This window comes from Chelonoidis abingdonii, chromosome 2 (assembly GCF_003597395.2).
Source record: "Chelonoidis abingdonii isolate Lonesome George chromosome 2, CheloAbing_2.0, whole genome shotgun sequence".
Lineage (NCBI taxonomy): Eukaryota > Metazoa > Chordata > Testudines > Testudinidae > Chelonoidis > Chelonoidis abingdonii.
Window position 1 is genome coordinate 78976753 of NC_133770.1, and position 15440 is coordinate 78992192.

Below are 15440 nucleotides of genomic sequence, written 5' to 3' on the forward strand. Positions count from 1 at the left end.
CCCATCGACAGCGCCGGGACACACCGTCACCTAGAGTGGAGCACCCACAGGGACACACATCTCGAAGAACCTCAGTTACTGCAAGGTGAGTAACTTTCTCTTCTGTTGAAAGTCCAGTTAGATATAGTGATTTTGAATTTGGAAAATGGAGGGTAATTATTGAGGAAGATATTCAAATGGAGTAGTTAATCTTTAATAGGGCAGTGGAGAAACCTCATACAGGTGAGCTAGCCACTGTTACAGACACCCAAGACATGAAGGAAGCAACCAGTTAAGACCCTTACTAGATCCTCATGTTTTTTGATGTCATGAGTTAATTAGCTGAAGCCTAGTTTTTCAGTGTCCTGTATGCCTGATCTAGATATAAGCAGAAATAACAGGACAAAGAGAGTTCATTGCTAACCATGTGTAATGCCCCTCAAGGGAAAGGAAGAGTCTCCACTCACTGTTTGGTGTTCATTCAACCCCCAAAATTCTTCAAAAGTAAGGATGAGACCAATACATGGTTTTGTGAATGACATACTAGTGTTAGGAGCTACTATGGCAGAACCTAAAAAACGACACACTACGCACCAAACTCTAGAAAACAGAGGCCGAGTTAAATCCAGAGCATGCATCATCTGAGCTGCTGAAATATTTGGAAAATTCCTTTAGCAAAGGAGATCAAACATAGCCCTGCAAAAGTATCAGCAATCACTGAAACCAATGACCTGGAAGAAAACATAAAATCATCATTGATAAATTTTTCAGATGACACAAAAATCACTGGAGTGGAAAATAAGGAAGAGGACATTGATACAGAGCAATCTGTATTGCTTGTGCCCAGGGCCGCCCAGAGGATTCAGGGGGTCTGGGGCAAAGCAATTACGAGGGCCTCTTCCATTAAAAAAAAGTTTCAATACTATAGAATACTATATTCTCGTGGGGGCCCCTGCGGGGCCTGGGGCAAATTGCCCCACTTGCCCTCCCCTTCCTCCTGGGTAGCCCTGCTTGTGCCCAGCTTACTGACCAAACAATATGCATTTCAGTATGGCTACATGTAAATGTATACTTCTAGAGACAAAGAATGGAAGCTATATTTACAGATGGGAACTTTATCCTGCGAAGCAGTGATTCTGAAAAAGATTTGGGGTCATGGTGGATAGTTAGCTGAACATGAGCTCCCAGTGTGAGGCTGTGGCCAAAAGTGCTAATGAGGTCTTTGGATGCATAAACAGGGGAATCTTGAGTAGGAATAGAAAGGTTGTTTTTCCTCTTTATTTGGCACAGTTGTGACTGCTGCTGGAATACTGTGTCCAGTTCTGGTGTCCATAACTCAAGAAGTATGTTGAAAAATTGGAGAGGGTTCAGAGAAGAGCTACGAGAATGATAAAAGGATTAGAAAATCTGTCTTATTGTGATAGACTCAAAGAGCTTAATCTACTTAGTTTAACAAAGAGAAGGTGAAGAGGTGACTTGATTATAGTCTATAAATAGCTATATGGGGAACAAATATTTAGTAATGGGCTGTTCTATCTAGCAGAAAAATGTATAACACAATTCAGTGGCTGGAAGTTGAAGCTAGACAAATTCTGATAGAAATAATGTGTAAATATTTAACCATGAGAGTAATTAACCATTGGAACAATTTACCAGGGGTCATGATGGATTTTCCATCATGGGCCATTTTTATATCAAGATTGGATTTTTTTCTAAAAGATAAGCTCTGGGTATTATTTTGGAGAAGTTCTATGGCCTGTGTTACACAGTGGGTCAGACTACATGGTTGCCATGATCCCTTCTGGCCTTGGAATTGTTCTACTGAGTCCCAGTCCCATGCTCTAGCCACTTGGCCACACTCACTCCCTGAGGGTGCCAGGGTATCATGCTGAAGTAGAAAAGTAGATATTGGGGGATGGTGATTTATCTTGCCAAATTTCTACCACAGCTTGCAGAAATGTCAGTACCGCTAAGAAATCTAAAGAAAGACTGGCAAGATGCAGCCTTCGCCAATATGAAGTGCTCAATTGCTGTTGCAGATACGTTGGTACAGTAGGGCCTAAATAAAGTAGCAGCAGTTCAAATGGATGCATCCAAATGAGGACTAGAGGCTCTGTAACTGACAAAAGAGAAGCCAGTTCTTCATGCACCAGGATTCGCACACCATAGAAATAATATATCTGTGGATCAAAAAAGAGATGTATGCAGTTGGGTTTGGCTGTGAGCACTTTCAATATGTATTTAGGTATGTTAAAGGTTACAGGAGAGTCTGACCAGTAACTTTTGGAGACAATTGTGAAGGAAAAAAAAACAACAACCCACGCCTTGCAGCCACACCGCCAGTTTTACAAAGAGTTAAATTATGCCTGCAGAAATACAATGTAGCTAAACACAGATCAAGAAAAGATATTGCAGTTGCTGTTCCCCTGAATAGATACTTTCTGGCTGGCATGACAATATGGGGAAGTCATTTGTCACATGTCGCAGACAAGAAGATTACAGAACTAATGGTTGCAGCTAAGCAAGATTCCAGGTGACCCACAGTGCTGGCAATATCATTGCTGGCTGGTCAAAAGAAAAAGTCTGAAAATGTTGTTTAAGTCTGTGATTCTCAACCTGAGGTACATGTTCCACGGGGTGGGAGGCAGGGGCAAAAACAGGTCTTCCAGAGGATACTCAACTCATCTAGATCAGTGATTCTCAACCTGGGGGTTGCAGTCCCTGGGAGGTCACGGTACAGGTTATGGGGGATCTCCAGTGCAGGGTCAGCATTATGGGATGGCAAGCAAGGCAACTGCCCATGACCCCTACACTACATGCTTGAGCCTCACTGCCTGGGGCTTAGGCTTCAGACAAGGCTCACAAGTGAAAAACAGGTCCAAGTATCACACTGAAATATAAGTACAATATTTATATTCCAATCAATTTATTTTATAATTATATGGTAAAAATGAGAATGGAAACATTTTTTCAGTAGTAGTGTGCACTGATACTTTTGTATTTTTATGTCTGATTTTGTAAGCAAGTAACTTTTAAGTGAGGTGAAACATGGGATATGCAAGTCTGGAAAGGTTGAGAACCACTGGTTTAAGCTACGAGTGAGAGAATTCATGACATTCTGTGAAGATCTAATAGTTATGGATTATTTGATTTTTTTAAAGGTGAAAGATTTGTTCTAAAGTGACTAAGCTCAGAAATTACAAGATTATTCAGAACACCTGAGAGTGGAGCTGCGCAAATAATGAATTTTTCAGTTTGCCAGCAATTCTGAAAAAAAAACTTGTCTTGGGTCAAACTAAAAACCATTTTTTCTAAAAAAAAAAAAAAAAAATTCAGCAAATCAAAATATAGAAATAAAATAATTTTGGTTTGAACAAAGTTTCATGGTGAAAAAATAGAAATATTTTGTTTTGATTTTTACTGCTTTTAAACTTTTAATTGTTTTTTAAATAACATTAAAAGGAATTTTCAAATGAAGAGTTACTTTGAACCAAAAAATCAAAATGTTTCACTTCAGAAATGTCAAAATGAAATATTTTGATTTTTTGGAATATTTTTAGGGTTTCTTTCTGAATGGAAATAATTTGCTGAAACTGACACACATTCACAAAATGGTTCAATGTTGCCAAATCTATATTTTTTGCCAAAGATTTGGCTGAAAAATGTCACCCTGCTGTACATGGAGTAGAAAAGTGCAAGTGCAAGTACAGGGCAAGAGATTTGCTGTTATGTTTTCATATTAAAGACACAATGAAGAACAGGCTGACTGGTCCAAATATTAGAAAAGGAACACGAAAGCCTTAACTTTTCTCCAGAAAGTAAAGACTGTGTGCGCATAAAATCTTGATGGTAAACTCCAGCTTGGCACTGGCAAAGCCAGATTAAACTAATAAGAACATAAGAACGGCCATACTGGGTCAGACCAAAGGTCCATCTAACTCAGTATCCTATCTTCTGACAGTGGCCAATGCCAGGTGCCCCAGAGAGAATGAACAGAACAGGTAATCTTCAAGCGATCCATCCCCTGTTGCTCAATCCCAGCTTCTGGCAAAAACTCGGAGTTCCAATTTGTTGCAGTCAGGGAGTGCAGGAAAATTTGGAGATAAGATACAGGGTTTAATTTACACAAAATTAATCCAGTTGGTCTTGATTGCCACTCAAGAAGTTCCATTTCTGACCAGATACCAGTTTTATTCAACAAAAAGGACTAAAATACTTTTGAACATACCTATACATTTGTTGGCACAGTCCACAGAAAAACCAAGGCACATAGTATTTTATCTCTGCTGATCACCTGAACAGTTGAAATACTAATTGCACTAAAAATATTCATAAATTTAAACAATGCATTTCTGAAATTTTGCTTTGAGTAAATCTTGAGTTTATGGTTACAGTAAACTTGATACATTTTCTTCTTTGGTAAGAAGGGTTGTGTCATAATATAGAGACTTGCCAGATGGTGCAATTACAGACTTGCTTACTAGTTCTGTTGATCAGAATGTATAAGATGCTCATGCTTGAAGACATGCTTATTGTCAGTTGTGGGGCATTTCTTTTTAGTTTGTCACCAGTAAAGATTGTTTTCCCTGCTTTAATTTCTCTAAGCAACATATTTAGGTGTGGCTGCTGCTTATAGGTTTTGCTCCTGCAATTAAACAAAATATTACAATGTGCCAAAACATTACTCTATGAAATCTCATTATTTAACTCTGTAAAAACAGCTTTGCATGATGAAAGATTATTTTTCCAGTTGCGTTGCAGGTCTCTTCAGCAATCCTGTCACTTATGAAAACAATTCCATTGTGTATTATTTTCTCTGTCACATTGGCTCAAGTAAATAATATGTACCAAGAGTTTCAAGGAACATTTAGACAATGGAAAGAAAATAGGTTAAATGTGAAGAGCAATGATGTGTGGTTGTTGAGAGGAAAATGATCGCCAAATATCAGATGTTTCCCAAGGTCTCTGAAGGCTCACAAAACTTTTAAATTATAAATGCATTTTGTTTAAAGTTCTAGTGGTTGAAAGAATATTCTTCCATTAATTGCCTTCATTAATTGAAATCCAGCAAGGGGTTTGGTCTCAAAGCCCATCCCTAGCAGGAATGTTTATTTTTAGCCCCGTAGTGTGAGCCCAAGTCAGGGGACCTGGCTCTGAGACTCATTGCCTGGGTTAATTTTTTTTCACAGTGTAGACGTAGCCTAAGTGAGTTGCCTATGGATACATAGGAAGTCTGTGACAGAACTGAAAACAGAACTCAGGTTTCCTGAGTCACAATCCAGTGCCTTAACCACATGATCATCTTCCCTCCATTTACAGAGAAAGATAAATCCAGTGGAAACTTAATTTCACTGATGGATTGTGCTGCCACATCCACAAATATCTCCTGTGCATGGGTTAAGATTTCAAAGGTCAACTTTTTGCCTTTATGACTTTTTCAAAACTTAGAAAACCAGCAGTCAGCGGATACAGTGTTTTAGGGCACAGAAATTAAATTACAGCTATCCAAAGTTTTATCTCTCACAGCACATTGTAGAACATCTTATTCACTGAACAGAAACCCCTGGCATGTCCCAGCTCCTGAGTGCACAGTTAGAGCAGTCTTGCCCCAAGCCTGAGCACTGGTTTGTGCACATACTTTATACAATTTAATCCTATCCTCTCTGGCCAGCTAAAGCTCACTAGTACTGGAACCTTATTTGACAAGTGGGTTTTTAACTTTGTTGTAAGGCTAGTATAGAAGGGACATGACAGTATTAGCTCAGCTGCAGACTTACTTCACACACAAGTGTTAGATACATTTTTGTGGCACTCATCTAACACATGAGAGTTTAGGCGACACCAAACAAGCCAGACATTGGTAAATTTCACCTTAACAGATGTTCAGAAAATCATAAAAATCAGAGACTGTTATAAACTTGGTGCCAGTTGTACACACAATTAGGATTTACTGCAAACACACTTCTGCATACACAAATTGAGCATAAATGTACTTTTGCATGTGTAATTTGTGTGTGCAGAAATTATACTGCACAAAATTCAAAACTTGTGATTAGCACTCAACAAATGGAAGCCAGGTTGACACACATCAGGTCAACATCCAACATGTTCGGTGAGAGTTCTAGGGTCCCTAATTTTCTCTGTTTTCAGGACATTGACCAAGGGGTGATTTGAGAGCAGTGAACAGAGATGTGAACACGGCCTCTTAGGGCTTCAAGTAAGTGATACTTTCTGAACATTTTGAAAATATCTCTTTTCTTATAAATAACCTTTGTCGCATTCCTTAAAACACAGGAAGTTGCCTAAAGGGTGTCTTGGGCGGAACAAGTTCAATTTGTCTGGAGTAAGTTGCTGCTTCCACATCACTTAGCAGGGGCAACCTGCTCAGTTTAATTCAGTCAAAAAACAGCAATTAATAATATATGTTTATTCTAAAAAAAAATCTCTTAAAGCGAGTGTATTTCCTGAACCCATTCCAAGATAGAGCTACATCCAAGGCCCTTCCTAAAATCCACTATATGAGAATGGGGAGTGCTCTAAAAGAAACTCTGCCTGTCTATGCCATTTCCTATCTCTTCAGTCTCTGGAATTTATGATCCTGTGAGGTGCTGAGTGCCTTCTACAAAGTGCAGAACACCTTCAGACTTCACCTGGTAGAATCAGGCTCCGTCTTTGCAAAGTAACAAGAACATCAGAATTGTCATACTGGAATGGACCAATGATCCAGTCTGGTATCTAGTCTCTGACTGTGACTAGTGTCGAATCTATCAGAGGAAGATGCAGAATCCCCTAGAGGGTGCTGTCTAATTGTGCAGTACCATACGAAATGGGTACTTCTTTCTGAAGCGTTTAGGTGAGTTAATAGTTAATAATTGTAAACCAAGGGCCAGATTTTTAAAGGTATTTAGGTGCTTAAAGGTGTTGGTGGGCACCTAGTAGTATTTTCAAAAGTGTCTAAGTGCCTAACTTCCAAATGAGTTAGGCAAATCCCACCAGGTACCTATCTTTAGGTCCCTAAATAGCTTAGAAAATGTTACCCTAAAAATCTAGCCCTGTTCTTTATTACATCAATGGCAAGAAAATAAGACTCCCCTTGCCTTCAGTGAGAGAAGGCTCTGGCCTGGAATTTTAAAGGTACAATACATTTGAAAAAGTCTAGAGATGAGCCAGAACTGAAACCTTGGCTCCAAATCCTAAAATTATGGAAACATTTTGATTGGAGGAGTAGATTTGCTGCTGGCATTTGATCCAAATGGACTGAGCCAGATCTTGGATGCAAACTCCTCTGAACTTTGGGAAAAAAATTGCATTTGGATCCAGAGCCAAACTTTACAGCTTGGGGCCCCTCTCTAAAAAGACTTACTTAGACAACGGCCAGAAAATACTGATTGTAAAAGCAGATATGGTATTAGTGAGTTCCCCAAACAGCCTGTGTACCATGCAAGTCAGACCAGCAGTGCAGGACTCCTCATACAGCGGCTGCTTCATTAGAGCATCTATTTTAAAATCTTCTGCTTGTTTAACTTTATTTCTATCAATCACTTGGAGCCTAAGTGAGAATCGTCCTTATACTGTGGTGTTGTGCAGCAGAAGTAGGCATTTCAATAGAGCCTGTGAGGAAGTGTTTGTGGTAAACTGCCTCTTTTGCAATAGCAGAAGATACCACACATTCTTTATGGTGCCATAGCACAGTGATATTCTGCAGCTACTGCAAAACCACCTGTAACTCCTGTCTAGGGCTGGAAATGCAGTGGCACCTCCTGAGCAGCTTCTGCAAAGTCAGTTTTCAGAGCTGTACTTCAGTCTCAGACTGGCTCCTGTTTCTAGTGTTTGCTGCACTCCCTGTTGGCTCTTGCCAGTTCTTTTCTGTCATCAGTCCTTTCGCGCCTGACAGATTAAATTGGAAGTCTATAACTGGCATCTGTTGGGAAAAAAATAGGGGGTGCTCAGCGCCCACCAGTCACACTGGTTCCAGCCCTGGGGCTGGCCGCCAATCAGCTGTTTTGCAGGGCCTTGGGCTACCAATCAGCTGTTCAGCAGGCAGAGAAGGGCCTCGGGTAAAGGGGTGGAGTGGGGGAGGGGCCTTAGGGCATAGCAGAGGTGGAGCACCCACCCAGGAAAAATACAACTCAGTCTGTTGGTACAAGTAAGTGGCCAGTACTTAACAGTTCCTGAGTGTTTTGCATTTAATATGATTTACACTGGGGCACAGGAGGGAGTGATGGTTCTGGGCAGTGCTTACCTTGGGGGCTCCCCGGAAGCGGTGACATGTCTTTCCCTCAGCTCCTAGGCAGAGGTTCAGCTAGATGGCTCCACACACTTTATCTAACTTCAGGCACCACCCCTGCAGCTCCCACTGGCCGTGGTTCCCAGCCAATGGGAGCTGCGGAGCTGGCACTCAGGGCAGAGGCAGCTTGTGGAGCCCTCTGGCTGCACCTCCGCAGAGGAGCTGAGGGAGGGACATGTTGTCACTTTCAGGAGCCAGGTAGGGATCCTGCCAGCTCCACCAACTTTTCCTCCTCTAAGCACCAGCAGGGGTCCTGGGCCGTCCCCCCGAGTACCCATGGTGCCCCCCGGGCTACCCCACCCGAGCATCCGCAGTGCCCCAAGGGCCACCCCTTTCCCCAAGTTTTAGTCAGGGGTATATAGTACCAGTCATGGACAGGTCATAGGCAGTAAACAAAAATTTATGGTCCATGACCTGTCCATGACTTTTACTAAAAATACGCATGACTAAAATGTAGCCTTACTCATAGACCTGAAAGGGAGACAAGTCCTTTTCTGAAAGAGCCTACAAATGATGGACTAGAATATTGTGGCAACCCTTAGTCACATTGCAGAGCACTTACACGTGACTTCACTGGGGTTACTCCTGTGCGTAAATGCTCACCGACATGCAAAAGGGTTATACATTCTAGTCCTAAATGCAGACAATTTACAAAGGTGTAAGAGGTAAGGGAAACAATACAAGATCTTTAAATAACAATATTAGAAAATATATCCAGCTTGACTCTTTTTCTCTCTGATACTTCACCCTGTTTAGTCCATCTCTCTCATTCATATAACTTTCTGTTCCTTTTTCATTCTGTCCAACTATACATAACAGATAGTCTCTGAGAATTTGCTCACACTCTCTGCTAGTCCCTTATTATTCCCCCAGTGGAGGGGGGTGGATAAAATCAACACCATTCAATAGTCAGCTGCTAGAATTCCAAATACTGAAGAGGGCACTTAGTCTGTATTTTTTTTCTGCAGAAAGGTATAGATCAAAGGGCTTCTGGTAACCATTACCTGGCTATGGCACCAAAAGTATTTTAGTGTTTTTGACAGGCAACATTGCAACAAAACTAGAGAAAGAAAGTAAACAGTGATCCAATGGCCACTTCATATTGTGGCTTTTTTCTTTATTAACTTGAAAACACTTCAATAGCAGTAACATAATAATGACTAGGCCAAGGGCTTACTGGGGGTTTAACAACTGGTCTAGCTATACTCAAGAGTATTTGCAGAGTTAGCTTGCAAGATCAGCACCGGGGTCTGAACACCTGGGTTAGCTAGCCTGGATGTGAACAGCTGTGAATCATATCTGAGTTAATGTGTGTTTACTCGTGCTGCACTTCTTGTGCGTGTCACTAGGACTTTGGGGGGGTATATCCCATGGTTCTTTGTGCTCCAGTGAGCTGAACCATGGAATGATTCTTTCCCAGTGAATTGTGGGAGAATGTAACTGTCCTTCTAGGTACACACAGGCAATTGTGAGTGGACACTGAAGGACTGCCAGCATTTGAGTAATTTAGCCTGTCCCCTTACTTCCCAATGGCCAGGTTAGCAGTCTGAATGAAAGTGGAACTCAAGCACTAACCCAGGCCCCCCACTATGCCAGCTAGCCTGGGTTGAAAGCTAAACTTGGGTGAGAGGATTTTTTTTTGAAGGGTGGGGAACTGAAGGGAATTAGGAGCAACACATAAATAAGAGCCCAGGTTAACTTTGCCGTGAAGACTTGCCCTGTTGTAATTGCATCTGTAACTTCCCTAGTCCCTTCCCGCACATCCCCCTGTGTATCTGTTAAACTGGTGTAAAAAGTGGCTTTTTTTATATGTGGCTTTCTTAGCACTCCTATCACTCTCATGCTTTTATAGCTCATCAAAAATATGTTGTACAGATTGTACTTTATCACATCTATTCTGTCTCAGTGTCAGACCTCTCACCTGCCCCTCAGTCTTCTCATTTTTATGTTTGAAAATGATTGACATCATAAATATGGTAACATGAAACATAGGTTACATAAAGAGTCACCCTAAAGGGATTAATCTTCTATCAGTTTGTTTGCCATATAAAAAAATATTCTTACATCGCTCATTTTAGGTCTCTCCCACTCATTGTGCCTCACAATGGGACCTTGGCATTTTCACTGAGCCAGTATTAGTGTATACACTTAGGTAGTGCTGAATTATGACTGACTCGTATGCAACCACTTAAAAGAGAGTGAGGGAAGGTAAGGAGCCTTCCCCCTTTGAAAGGCCCATGTAAGGGCTAGGCATAATTGTAGTCCCTAGTTTTCAGGGAGTGGGGTTGTTTTTGCATAGCATAGGATCTGCTGCCAAGATGCTACCTACTTCCCGGGGAGCAGTGCTCTTGAAAGGGGGCAGCAAGGGGCAAGACTTAAATGGAGCTGTGGGTGTACCCATTACCCACCTTACAGACTGGCTAGCAGAACTGGTCAGCTACATGACTGGAACTGAGCTGAATGCCTTAAAGGAGTTTCACAGTGTGGGCTCTCTGCAGCGCAAAAAAGACAGCTCTAGAAGCTATTGTGCCTACCATAGGCCTCCTGGGTCAGTGCGCCTCCACGGTGCCCCTTACTCTGGGTGTGACTAAATGCCACAGTCTAAACCAGAATGGATTTACAATAAATAAACTGTTGTTGTTGTTGTTTATTGCAAGTTAACAATCTAAAATTTCTGAATGAATGATTCACACACAACCATTACAGTAGAAGCAGCTTGTTCATCTTTTTAGCAGTGTCAGATTTTAAGGCAGATCAGAAATAATAAAAAGGTAAAGGAGTTTTTTTTAGAAAAGAAAAAGAAAGAAGGAGCTAGTATCACACTAGGACTCTGCCTCACTGTGAAAGCTCAAGTTAAGGAATTATTGAAGTTCCTCCTTCATTATGACTTCAGCAGGCTCACTTGACTCCCTCATGAACATCCTGACCCCGTTCCTGGACAGTGCCCCTCCCCTTCTCTTCTCTTCTCAAGCTTTCTTACCTATGAAGACTTTGGGCTAGCCCAATGATGGCACTCAGACTCCACAAAGGTTATGCAGTTTTGTGTCATCAGGTGTGGCATAATGCCTGAACTAGGCCCCAGCACCATGCACGGTTTGAAGAGATCCGATTGTATGGAGATGTAGGCCTTGTCTACACTTGAAAGAGTTTGCCAATACACCAATAGAGCTATCCCAGCAAACCACCCAGGGGAGACCTTTTAGTCATCTGGAGTCAAGGAGGCAACCCAGAGTGAGATTTTGTATACCTGAATACGGAGAACTAATTGAGCAGGAGATAGTCATTGCTGAAAGAACCACAGGTGATTTGTTTCCTAGTCACATTCAGTCCATGGACAAAGAAGAAGACTGACCTTATGAAGCTACAGCCCAGAAATGCCTCTTAAGAGAAAATTGATAGTATTATTTCTCTCTATTTAATTAAACCAGTCGTGCCTTCTTAATTATTTACAAGGGTCCTGGTTGTTAGTAACACTGAGGCCCATTATACCACTGTGGCATTGTAAAAAGACCATAAAAGGGGTATAAATTACATTCATCCCTACTTGAAAGGCTCTTTGTATTGTCAATCGTGTAAAGAAGCCTAAGATTCAGGCCTAGTGATGAAATGGATGAGGATATCAACAACAAGAAAAGACAATGGCAAAGCATGACTCTCAGGACAATTATTTACAAGCTACAGCTTCATTCCTGGTTCAGACTCCAATTCCAGTCACAACTGCTTCCAACTCCTAAGTTTTTTTTAACTCTGTCACACAAAATACTTCATATCATCAAGGTTCATTAACCATATGCAGTCACCACAGATCTTGAAGTACTTATAGGACTTAGGAAGAAGTATGCACCTCCTTTTGAAGATGAACAGCTGTGCTATTGTAAATATGTCTTTAAAAGCCCTCTATCGTGAAATGACATCAGTTTCTCTGAGATCCTGGTCAGATGAGTCAGTATAACATCATCGCTGTGTGCTACATTCCTGAATGAGCATCGGGCAAGACATAACTTCTCTCTGCATAATAGTAATGGGGGTTGAGAGGCTAGTTTCTAAAGATCAGCGCATCACAGTCAAAGTATTGAGACACTTTCACATTAGATTTAGGGATATACACTATTAATCCCCATATCCTCACAGCTTCCATTATTTTCAGTAGTGAAAGAACAGGAAATCATTGCATGTTGTGTTAGAATGTGCTTAGATCCTCTGATTGCTGTGGAGGGCTGCAGAGACTCTGCAATTAACATTCAACTTACTTCTAATTAGAACCTACAATAACAGACAACTTGATGACAAATAAAGTGTAGTCTGCCCTTGGAACCACTTGGCAACTCTGAATTTTGAGCATCCACCTTAAAATATTCCTCAGTTTTCCAGAATAATTTTGTTCAATATTTTTTTAATCACTTAAACTAGGCTGACTGTTTTGTTGGTCCCTTGTGCAAAGAGTGGACTGTAAAGGAGAAATATATGAACATTTTTAGCTCGTGCTGTTAAAAGATTCCCAAACAGTTCAGGATTTTACCTAAACTCAGATACCATGATGATGGGTGCAACACAAGAGCCTGAAGAGAATAGAAGAGAATTCTCCAAACTCCGTTGCTGCAAATTTGGATTGGATCAGTGGCAGATTTAGAGTTAGTGGGGCCCTGTGCTCAGCTTCATTTTTGGGCCTCCCCTCCTCAGAACTCAGCCAAGAAAAAAGAACATTCTCTCTAGTCATCCCTGTCCCCCCCGCCCCAATTTCTTTTTTTTCTTCATCCTCCTCCTATAAGTAATAGGAAGTAAATGAAAATAAAGTGAGGTACCTCGATTGTTTTTGTAGTCTAATTTTTTTTCACAGACCACTTGAAAAGTGCTGAGGGTCTCGGCAGACCATTTAATGATCCAAATATTGTTTGTACCATTAGCTAACTGAGCGCTTTATAAAAAAATGTAAAAAACCATTGGGGTGCAGGGTCTGGCCAGGAGTTAGGATGTGGGCGGGAGCTCAGGGTTGGGATGTGGGGTCTGGGAGAGAGTTAAAGACTTAGGGTGTGGGAGGGGGATCAGGACTGAGGGTGCAGAGTCTGGGAGGGAGTTAGGGTGCAGGAGCAGGCTAGGGTCTGAGATCTGGTCAGGAGTTAGGGTGCAGCAGGGGGCTCAGGGCTGGGGCAGGAGGTTCGGGTGCGGAGCACTTACCTAGGGCAGCTCCCATTTGGTGCGAGAGGTGCAGGGGGGAATGTTGTGGGGCAGAGATCAGCAACCTTTGGCACATGGCTCGCTAGGGTAAGCACCCTGGCAGGCTGGGTTGGTTTGTTTACCTGCCATGTCCACAGGTTTGTCTGATCGCGGCTCCCACTGACCACTGTATGCCACTCCAGGCCAATGGATGCTGTGGGAAGGAGTCTGCACTGTGGGATATGCTGGTCGCTGCTTCCTGCAGCTCCCATTAGCCTGGAGTGGCGAACAGTGGCTGGTGGGAGCCATGATTGGTAGAACCTGCAGACAGACACGGCAGGTAAACAAACCGGCCTGGCCTGCCAGGGGGCTTACCCTGGTGGGCCGCAGGCTAAAGGTTGCCTATCCCTGTTGTGGGGGTGCAGGAGCTCCAGTTTGGTGCTCAGGGTTAGGGTGGGAATATGAGGGCATGCAGGAGTCAGAGCATGGGCTGTGGGGGGGTGCAGGAGTCAGGGAGGGCAGGGGTCTGATGTGTGTGAGAGGGGTACAGGAGTCAGGGAGAGCAATGGGCTGGATGTGTGTGAGAGGGGTGCAGGAGTCAGGGAGAGCAATGGGCTGGATGTGTGTGAGAGGGGCGCAGGAGTCAGGGAGGGCAGGGGGCTGGGTGTGGTAACCCTGAGCAGCTTAGGTCAAGGGAATTGGGGGGGTTGTGTAGGGACAGTGCGGGGGCCCCGCCTCTGCTCCGCCCTGCTCTGATTCCACCCCTTTCCCCAAGTCCCTGCCCCTGCACCGCCTCTTCTCTGCTTCCTCCCCCGAGTGGGCTGCTGCCTCGCTCCATCCCTTCCCACCCACCCTCCGTGCTGGAGCACCCTGAGTGCTGGCAAGCAGCTGTTTTGTGGTGGAGGAAGCGCTGGGGGAGAGGGAGTGGGGCGGAGATGCAGCATGCTCAAGAGAGAAGGAGGTGGGGGAGGGGGAAGCTTGGCTGCTAGTGGAGGCAGGCGGACAGTGGGAGCTCCAGGAGCTAGCAGGAACAAGCTTCTGCCCCTGCAGCTGCCTGGCCCTGGGAGTCCCATTCCAGGGCACCCTGTGTTTTATTGTAAATCTACGTCTGGATTGGATTCTTCATCAAATAAGCCTTATTGTAAAATTATTGGTACTTCCTGCTTCTGGTCCTGCCAGAAATACTGCAAAAGTAATCTTCTGGTATTTCAACACTTCTGTTTTCACTATTAGGGATCCTAATATGGAAATATTTTTTAAAAAGAGAAAGAAACTCAATGAACTTCAATTAGGTTTTGCTTGAGTTTGGATGAAAGTTACACAGGGATTATAGAAGCATCAATGCTTAAAAGTGTAATGTTAATTTTAATAACATTTCAAAACTTTATTTAGCAAAGTGACTTTCAGGAGTTTTGTCTGTGTACAGAAAGTATCAGTAAGATAAATCTTGAAGATAATGTAATTGTTGTTTCCTCTAATTTATTCAGGGATTGATAACACGCTGATCACCTCCTTGTGATGGATGATTACACACAGCAGATGTTTTAATTTGATTATATCTGAGAGATAAGCATAATGCTATGAGAAGTACAAACACTTTGAATTAGTCCTTCATAAAACTTTGCAATTAGTGTAACCTTTTGTAAATGCCATTGCTTGAGGATGCATGTTTTTGCAGTGATGTATGAATTATTAGAAACAAGTCCACACAAGCAGAGATGATTATGCAAAGGAAAAAAGCTTGCATTTTAATAGGGGCTAAAACTCTGCACCTCCTGATAACTTCAAGAAAGGTAGCATGATTGTGACGATGTGGGGTACAATCCAGACCAGAGAGGGATTGTGTCAGCACCTGCCCTGCAACCCGGGGTGCCGCACAATGCTTTGCTGATGTAGCTCCCAACCTGAGCTACATCTGCCAGACAGTATGCAGGTCACACCCTGAGTGTCTGTATATAGCCACAGCCCTGCTCCAGCAGCTCTGACCCCAGCAGCATGTCTACAGCCCCATTATGGCATC